The sequence below is a fragment of the Saimiri boliviensis genome, chromosome 2 (assembly GCF_048565385.1).
Source record: "Saimiri boliviensis isolate mSaiBol1 chromosome 2, mSaiBol1.pri, whole genome shotgun sequence".
Lineage (NCBI taxonomy): Eukaryota > Metazoa > Chordata > Mammalia > Primates > Cebidae > Saimiri > Saimiri boliviensis.
This window is the reverse complement of record NC_133450.1, coordinates 13,676,123-13,685,745: the sequence shown is the minus strand read 5'-3', so window position 1 is coordinate 13,685,745 and position 9,623 is coordinate 13,676,123. Positions and strand designations below refer to the sequence as shown.

Sequence of the window (9,623 nt, the reverse complement as noted above, 5' to 3'; positions counted from 1 at the left end):
AAATCATTCTACTGTAAGGACACATGCACACAAATGTTCATTGCAGCACTGTTTACAGTATCAAAGACCTGGAGCCAACCCAAATACCCATCGATGATAGACTGGACAGGGAAAATGTGGCACATATACACCATGGAATACTATGCAGCCATCAAAAATGATGAATTTATGTTCTTTGTAGAAACATGGATGAACCTGGAAACCATCATTTGCAGCAAACTGACACAATGACAGAAAATCGAACACCACATGTTCTCACTCATAGGTGAGTGTTGAACAATGAGAATACATGGACGCAGGGAGGGGAGCATCACACATTGGGGTCTTTGGGGGGAAATAGGGGAGGGACAGTGGGGGGTGGGGGGTGGGGAGTTGGGGAGAGAGCATGGGGAGAAATGCCAGATATAGGTGAGGGGGAGGAAGGCAGCACATCACACTGCCATGTGTGTACCTACGTAACAAACTTGCATGTTCTTCACAGATACCCCAAAACCTAAAATGCAATAAAAAATTAAAATTAAAATTTAAATAAATAAATAAATAAATAAAAAGAAGGTTGGGCCAGGCACCGTGGCTCACACTTACAATCCCAGCATTTTAGGTTGAGGCCAGTGGATTACGAGGTCAAGAGATCAAGACCATCCTTGCCAAAATGATGAAACCCCATCTCTACTGAAAATACAAAACTGAGCAGGCATTGTGATGCATGCCTGTAGTCCCAGCTACTTGGGAGGATGAGGCAGGAAAATTGCTGGAATGCAGGAGGCAGAGGTTGCAGTGAGCCGAGATCATGCCACTGCACTCCAGCCTGGTGACAGAGCAAGAATCTATCTTAAAGAAAAACCACAATTTGCAGAACTGAATGTGAAAAGGAAAAAAAATGTAGAAGATTAACTGCATGCGGTAGAAGAACCGCCACCTGTTCATCTGCTGAGCACATCGTCATTCCTAACTCAGCAAAAGAACCCCGACTCCGGGAACAACTAAGTGAACTGCTGTTTCCAAAATGCATTTTTACGGTTGAAAATCTGTTTCCCAAGCCCTCCTTCCAGTCCTTGGCACTGTGACAAGCATTTCTTACTTCTGGGGACGTGGGGTTGGAGATGCAAAAGGGAAAGTCACCAAGGCTGAGTTCCAGCTGCCTGCATCCTTGCAGCCAGGGCCAGAGGGCCATGAGGGGCTCCCTAGCTCCCGCCGTCCACGCTGGAATCACAAGGCACGACTCTGCTGCAGTGGCCGGGCTTACCTCCATGAAGTGATTGCTCAGGGTGGGTCCCGAGTCATTCTTGAAGGTCTGGCTGACACGGAGATGCCTCTCGTTGCTGCTCTCGTCCCAGTGCTTCCCATAACTCACCTCCAGTTCAAGCGATTCTCCTGCCTCAGCCTCCAGAGAAGCTGGGATTACAGGCATCCGCCACTACACCTGGCTAATTTTTGTATTTTTAGTAGACATAGGATTTCACCATGTTGGCCAGGCTGACCTTGAACTTCTGACCTCATGATCTGTCCGCCTCAGCATCCCAAAGTGCTGGAATTACAAGCATGAGCCACTGCGCCTGGCCTTTTTTTTTTTTTTTTAAACTTATTATTTGTTTATTTTAGAGATAAGATCTCACTCTGTTGCCCAGGCTGGAGTACAGTGGCACCATCTTGGCTCATTGCAACCTCTGCCTCCATGACTGAAGCAACCCTGGATGAAGAGACATAAGACTGAGGCTGAAGTGCCAGCCCTGGATCCACTCCTATGAGGCTATGCTATTGGGAGCAAGCTCATCTCTTTAGGAATGAGCTCAGGGTACTCAGATCACCTTGCCAGACTCTGGTGCTCTCTCTGGATGTCCCACCTGGCCTGGGCACCCACCTTGTGGCTGAGGCCAGGATCTGTGTGCTGTGGAGCTTGTGGCCCAGCTCCAGCCGGTAAGCGCCATCTAAGCCACTCTCTGTCGGCAGCCTCTGGCCGGTGCTGCACTGGTGCACTGGCTGCTTTGCCTGAGCTGTGAAGATTGATCAACGGACCCCTGCCCTCCTCTGCCAGGCAGCCCTCCACCAGGGCTCCAAGAGGAGGAGGGCCCAGCCCAGCCCAGCCTGGCCTCAGCCGTGTCCCTGCAGCCCTGTGGTCTGCTTCACCTGTCTCTCCATTAGACCCTGTTCTTGGGGAGGTCTTAAGAGATGGATGAACGTCCCCTCAAAAAACACTCATTTTTTTTTTAAATGAGCAGGTACTAAGTCCTAGTCAGAGCCCACAGAATGACTAATGGAAAATTCTGTGGTGACAGCATATCTTAGCGTGCAGAGCCACAGCCTCAAGAAACAGGACAGACCCTGCCACCTCCACCTGCCCCACAGCCAGGCGTGCAGTGCCTTACCCAGGAGGCTGCACTGGATCCTCAGGGAGTTGGTCCAGAGCCGGCCTCGCTGCTGCAGCAGGCTAAGGGCACACAGCCCCGCCAGTCCTGACAGAAGAGCTCGGCACCCAGTGTGGCCGCCCAGTGTCCATCCTCCTCCTCCTTTTCCAGCAGTGCTGCAGGGACAGAGAGCAGGCAGGTGAAAGGGTCAGCCCCCAGGGACCAACACCCCCAGACCCAGGCGAAGAGGGGACTCGGGATACACCAGGGGCCTTGGGGTTCGGGGGCTCCTTGAAAAACCAACACCTGTGCCCTGCACAACAGCCCACAGACAGACCTGATCAAGGCTCACTGCAGCCTTGACCTCCCAGGCTCAATTGATCCTCCCACCTCAGCAGCCCAAGTCGCTGGAACTACAGACATGTGCCGCCACCTTGGCTAATGTTGTATATATATACATATACAGATATTTTTTGTAGAAACAGGAGTCTCACTGTGTTTCCCAGGCTGGTCTTGAACTCCTGGACTCAAGCAATCCTCCTGCCTTGGCTTCCCAAAGTTCTGGGATTATAGGCGTGGGACACTGTGCTTGGCCCAAGGATAAAGTAGAATGAGGCCAGGCACAGAGGCTCATTCCTGTAATCTCAGCACTTTGGGAGGCCAAGCCAGGCAGATTTCCTGAGGTCACGAGTTCAAGACCAGCCTGGCCAACATAGTGAAACAGTGTCTTTACTAGAAATACAAAAAAAAAAAAAAAAAAAAAAAAATTAACCAAGTATGGTGGTAGGCACCTGTAATCCTAGTTACACAGGAGGCTGAGGCAGAAGAATTGCTTGAACCCTGGAGGCAGAGGCTGCAGTGAGCCAAGATTGCACCATTGTATCCAGTCCCAGCAACACTGTGAGACTGTGTCAAAAAAAAAAAAAAGTAGAATGAAACAAAATCAAATAGGACAGATGACAAAAGAATTAACCACACATCATGGGTTGTTGGGTAAATTTCACCTTCTGAAGCTTCTACTTCTGCAACACTGAAGGTCATCCAGAACACACAGGTGGAAATGGGCCAGCTGTTATGACTCCCAAACACCCACATGAGGTGGTCAACAGCCATTGCTCCAAGTGCCCCCAGCCTCAGCTCCTGTCTTTACCTTGGAATCTTTCAGAACACATAAGCAGCACACCCAGGCGCCACCACCCTGGCTCTGGCACCGGGCCAGCACCTGCTCAGCCTGGGTGTGTGTTTTAAATGCCCTGTGTATTTTAGGTCAAAATGTTACATGTGTTTCTGACCGTGGGTGAGAATAAAAACTGCCCTAAAGCTGCCATTTTAAGGTTTGTGGGGGCAGTTGGAGGTTGGGGAGGTTCTGGGGACTCACACTGAGCCTACGTCTGTCCTTAGATGGGTTGTTGATATTGAGAGGCTGGGCTGATGAGGACCATCAGGAGGCATTTGGCCCACACCCTAGCCTGGCCACAGGGGAGACGGGGCGCAAGGGGTTTCATAGCCTACCTGTCACGTGGGCCTGGTCACTCAGCAGATGGCTCATCGATGCAGAGAGGCCAGCTTGCAGCCCGCCTGCTGCGTGAGGTTCCCTGTAAAGATGACAGGGCTGCCCCCATGACCAGTTTCCTCTCCAGCTGCTCCTGGAACCACTAAGCCTTGCCGACCATGGGTGGCTGCAGGTCTCTAGTCCTGAAAAGGCCATGAAATGACAGGCTTGGCCAGCAAGCCCAGCCATGATCACACAAGCTGGGACTGGAGAGAGGGCAGGAGACAGCCCAACTAATGGCTTTGTATGCTGATCCTTCCCTGGTTTTTGATTTTCCTTGAGACAGAGTCTCACTCTGTCACCCAGGCTGGAGAGCAGTGGCAGGATCCTGGTTCAATGCAAACTTCACCTCCTGGGTTCAAGTGATTCTCCTGCCTCAGCCTGCCAAGTAGCTGGAAAGACAAATGTATACCACAGTGCCCAGCTAATTTTTGTATTTTTAGTAGAGACAGGGTTTCACCATGTTGGCGAGGCTGGTCTAAAACTCCTGAGCCCAAGTGATCCGCCCGCCTTGGCCTCCCAAAGTGCTGAGATTACAGGTGGGAACCACTATGCCCAGCCCTTCCCCAATTTTTTAAACTCTGGATTTTTCAAAATTAGAAACCTGTGTTATAAACTCAGACATAAACACAAAGGACTCCTATTCTCTCATTGACAACCCACTCGTTGGATCTATCAGGAACTCTGTCGACCATCACTATGGAATGTGACTAGAGTCAACCTCATCTGCCATCTCCACTGCCCACCAGCTCCAGCCCTGGTCGTCAAGCCTGTCTGACTGAAACATCCTCCCGGCTCTCCCGGCTCCCAACCTGCCGCTTGCAACGGATCTCCACGTGGTGACCAGACACTTCCAATGATGGCACACTAGCGTTTCTTACAGTACAATGCAAAGTCCTTGAGGCCTGTGAAGCCAGAACTTTGGTCACTGGTGCAGACACTAGCAGGTGGGCCACGGGGACAGCTCATTACACTCCAAGGCCCCACATGGGATATCCTCTAGAAAAGCCACGAGCAACTATAAATACCATGTTTGATGACCCCACCAACCTGCGGACACCCCACACACCCCTCTGATAGCCACTAGCTGGTCAGTTCACCCAAAAGATGTCAAAACAATACTTGCTATTGCCAGACCGTCACTACTTAATACTATGTTTCCCTGATCCCCACCGACATGTGCGCAGATGTGTGTGTATGTATGTGTATGCATCTGTATACAGATGTATCTGTACATGGATGTGTGTAGATGTGTATGTATATAGATATATGGAAATACAGATATGTGTGTATGAATGTGTGGATATGGATGTGTGTACAGTGATGTGTACATGGATGTGTCTACATGTAGACATGTGTATGAATGTGTGGGTATATAGACATGTGTGCAGATGTGTGTAAAACGTGTATATATATGGATGTGTGTATCTGAATGTATGTGTACAAATATGTCTACATGTGGATGTAGATGCTCGCAGCTCCTCCTGCTGGCAGGCACATCCTAGCGCCGGCTTTCTCCAGTGTGTATCAGAGGCTGCGTGGTGTTCTCAGAGCTTCCTCAGGGTGCAGGTGAACAGGGTGAGCACAGAACTTCTCTCCCAAACCACACTTTGCAGTTAAAGAGAACACTAGCCACAAATGCGTCAGGTGAGCGGGAGAAAACTGGGGCTCTCCAGGCAACACAGGACCAACCCCCACACACCGGGGTAGGAGGTGCCAAACAGAACACTTCCCACATCAACCTTAAATCCCTCAAACTTTAAGGTTGAACCCAAGCCTCGAACCCCTGGGCCCAGGGATTTGAGGTTGAACCTGAGCTCTGGCACTTTGTATTCATGAGCTCACCTGCCTCAGTTTCCCCATCTTGTACGGGGTTAGAAAAAAGACTTGAAGAAGGGACTTGCTGGAACAGGCTCCAGAAAGTTATAGAGCACAGGCTGTTACTGTAATTTTGATGAGTCTGGGGCAGATAGAACTAGAATTTCTCCAAAGGCAAATAAACATGTCCAGGCTTCAGACAGCTCTATAGGGAGTGGCAGGAAGGTCCGAGGGGAGGTACAGGCAATCTGTGCTTGCATATTTAGCAAATAACAAGACGTTCAAGGGCCCCTGGGAGTTCGGGAAATGAGGCAGATGTCTCAGCCATCAGACAGGTGGGGCTTTAGGAAGAAGACGGCTCTCCCCTGACACGGGTTTTCTCCCGACCCAGGCTGACGGCACAGGTGGAAATGGAGAGAGTATTTATGCAGCAAGACATCCAGCCCCGGCTTCAGATGCGCCACTCCAGCCATCTGAGAAGACACTGCAAATTGAGGCAGAATTGGGTGATCCACTGTTGAACGTGCCCAGTGGTCATGCCTGGTGGGATCAAGGCTAAAGGTGCTATTTGTACCCTGGCTGGAGTGCAGTGGTGCAATCTCGACTCACTGCAACGTGCACCTTCCAGATTCAAGCAATCCGCCTGCCTCAGCCTCCTGAGAAGCTGGGCCCACAGACGTGCACAACCACGCCCAGGTAAGTTTTGTATTTTTGGTAGAGACAGGGTTTCACCTTCTTGGCAGGCCTGGTCCCAAGTTCCTGACTTCATGTGATAATCCCACCTCACCTCCCAACATTTGTACACTTTTTGAAGTCACTGCTCTGCTTGAAAAGGGGATAGAAGTTTTAAATTTTCTCCCCAGTATGGAGGAAACAGACACAAAACTTCAACACAACGACAAGGGCTTCAAGTGACTAAGTTCTATCCAGGTACCCTTGGGTAAGAACCCTTGAAAAGCACCTACTAAGATGAAAATGAGCCTAGACAACACAGTAAGCTGCATCTCCACAAAAAGAAAACAACGGAAGGGCATGATGGCACAGGCCTTAGATCCAGCTACTTGGGAGGCTGAAGCAAGAGGATCACTGGGGCTCAGGGGTTCGAGGCTGCAGTCATCTAGGCTCATGCCATTGCATAGAAGACCTTGTGAAAGAAAGAGGAAAGTGGGTGAGAAAAAAAAGGGAGGGGGAGAGAGAGGGGAAAGGGAAGAAGAGGTAGGAAAAGGAAGAATGAGGGAATAGAGGGAGGGAGAGAAAGGAAAGAAAAGAAAAGAGAGAGACATGTAAACCTTGTGGCCGGGGAATCCCACCGTTAAGAATGTGCTCTGCAGAGGGAATGGTGTTCACCGCAGAATAATCGTCCGAGAGGAAACCTGGGAAAAACTCAAGAGCACTTCATTATGAAACCAGCTGAATACATTCCATTCCATGGACTTTTACATGGTCATTCGCACTACACGGGACACACAGATTTTTTTTTTTTTAGGTAGATATATTAACTCCACGTGCTGATCGTATGCATAGATCATCTCGGAAAGGAATCACCAAAAAAACCCTAACAGTGGTTGGCTTTCAGGAGAGGAGGAAGAGTGGCTTTAAGGCGGCACCAGCACCAACCAATAGAACTTTTTGCAATGAGGACCATGTTTGAGGACCATCTGCAGCTGTGGAGCACCCGAAATGTGGCCGATGCAGCCAAAGAACCAAATCCTTCATCTTCTTTAATGTTAATTCATTTAGATTTTTTTTCTATTTTGGGATGGAGTCTAGCTCTGTTGCCCAGGCTGAAGTGAGGCTGCATGATCTTGGCTAACCACAACCTCTGTCCCCAGGTTCAAGCAGGTCTCCTGCCTCAGCATCCCAAGTAGATAGGGTTACAGGGGCTCACAATCACATCTGGCTTCTTGCTGTGTTTTTAGTAGAGATGGGGTTTCACCATGTTGGTCAGGCTGCTTTCAAACTCCTGACCTCAGAAGAGCCACCTGACTCCGCCTCCCAAAGTGCTGGGATTACAGGCATGAGCCACCATATCTGGCCTCACTTCGATTTCAAGAAACACAGATGCCACTGGCTGCCATATGGGAGACTCAGTTCTATACTCTTTCATAGGTTTTGAACTTTGCATCATTTAAATGCATTGCCTATTTTCTTTAGTTGTAGAACTTACTAGGATAGTATTTAGACTATTAATCTAAATGAAATCTACTATAGAATTTAAATTGTAATAGCAAATGCTGATATATAAAAAGATTGCCAAGGTGTGTGAGTGTGTATGTGTGTGTGTATTAAGTGTGTATATGTATATATATGTATGTGTATTTCCTTTTTTTTTTGAGTCAGAGTCTCGCTCCGCCACCCAGTCTGGAGTGCAGTATTATGAACTTGGCTCACTGCAACCTCCGCCTCCAGGGTTCAAGTGGTTCTCCTGCCTAAGCTTCCCGAGTCACTGGGATTACAGGCATGCACTACCATGTCCAGCTCATTTTTGTATTTTTAGTAGAGAAGGCATTACACCATGTTGGCCAGGCTGGTCTTGAACTCCTGACCTCAAGTGATCCACCTGCCTTGGCCTCCCAAAGTGCTGAGGATTACAGGAATGAGCCAGCATGCCCAGCTGCAAAGGTATATTTTTAAGTAAAAAGAACAACGTACAAACAAAACGTAGAGAACAGCTGGGGGTGGTGGCTCATTCCGATAATCCTAGCACTTTGGGAGGCTGAGGTGGGAAGATCGCTGGAGCCCAGGAGGTTGAGGTTGCAGTGAGCCATGTTTGCACCACTGCCCTCCAGCCTGAGTAACGGAGCAAGACCCTGCCTCAAGAAAAATTAAAAGTAAAATTAAGAAATCAAAACCTAAGCATGACGATTGTGTTTTCATGCTATTTTATGATACGTGCCCTCCTCAAAACTTCTTATGGTATCATCACATCACCCACCTGATGTGAAAAATAAAAAATAAAACCCAGAAACTCAAACTAAAAATATTTGCAAATCTATAGCGTTATGCGTTGTCCTGTGTCTTCCCGAAAGACGTTGAAGCCTGCAGCGCAGGGTCTGTGGATGCGACCTTATTTGGAAATAGGCTCTTCACATGTGATCAGGCTAAGCTGAGGTGATGAGGGTGAATCCTAATCCCGTGTGCCTGGTGTCCTTATAAAAAGGGGATGTGTGGACAAAGACACCTGCCAAGGGAAGACAATGTCAAGACAGAGACAGAAGACCACCTACAGGCCAAGGAACTCTGGAAGCTCTGAGAATCCAGGAGCGAGACCTGGGACAGACCCTCCCTCACAGCCTTCACAGGAAAAACAAACAAACAATAAAAAAATCCCTTGATTTCAGACTCCTGGCCTCCAGAACTGGGAGAATAAACCTCTGTGGTTGAAGCCACACAGTTTAGGGTACTCTGTTAAGGCAGCGCTGGGAAATGAATGCAGGTTTCTTGGGGCGTGCATCAACACTTGTGAAGGAAATTTGGGACATGGCATGCTTGAACTTACAATTCATACTTTTCTCTACTCTGAATTCTTTTTTTTTTTTTTTTTTTTTTTTTTTGAGACGGAGTTTCGCTCTTGTTACCCAAGCTGGAATGCAATGGCGCGATCTTGGCTCACTGCAACCTCCGCCTCCTGGGTTCAGGCAATTCTCCTGCCTCAGCCTCCTGAGTAGCTGGGATTACAGGCACGTGCCACCATGCCCAGCTAATTTTTTGTATTTTTAGTAGAGATGGGGTTTCACCATGTTGACCAGGATGGTCTCGATCTCTCGACCTCGTGATCCACCCGCCTCGGCCTCCCAAAGTGCTGGGATTACAGGCTTGAGCCACCGCGCCCGGCCTCTGAATTCTTTTTTTTGAGAGACAGGGTCTCACTCTGTCACCCAGGCTGGAGTGCAGGGGCACAAGCACGG

The 9,623-nt window shown here is 49.0% G+C and overlaps 1 long non-coding RNA gene and 1 pseudogene across 1 annotated transcript; both read left to right on the top strand.

The window, feature by feature from the left end:
* Nucleotides 1-3,541: 3,541 nt before the first annotated feature.
* LOC141583478 (uncharacterized) lies at nucleotides 3,542-7,398 on the top strand. Its single transcript, XR_012516102.1, has 3 exons — nucleotides 3,542-4,844; nucleotides 6,107-6,411; nucleotides 7,202-7,398. It is a non-coding gene; the product is annotated as an uncharacterized LOC141583478 (long non-coding RNA).
* A 1,161-nt stretch (nucleotides 7,399-8,559) lies between these two features.
* On the top strand, nucleotides 8,560-8,656 carry LOC141583812 (small nucleolar RNA U13; annotated as a pseudogene).
* Nucleotides 8,657-9,623: the final 967 nt, after the last annotated feature.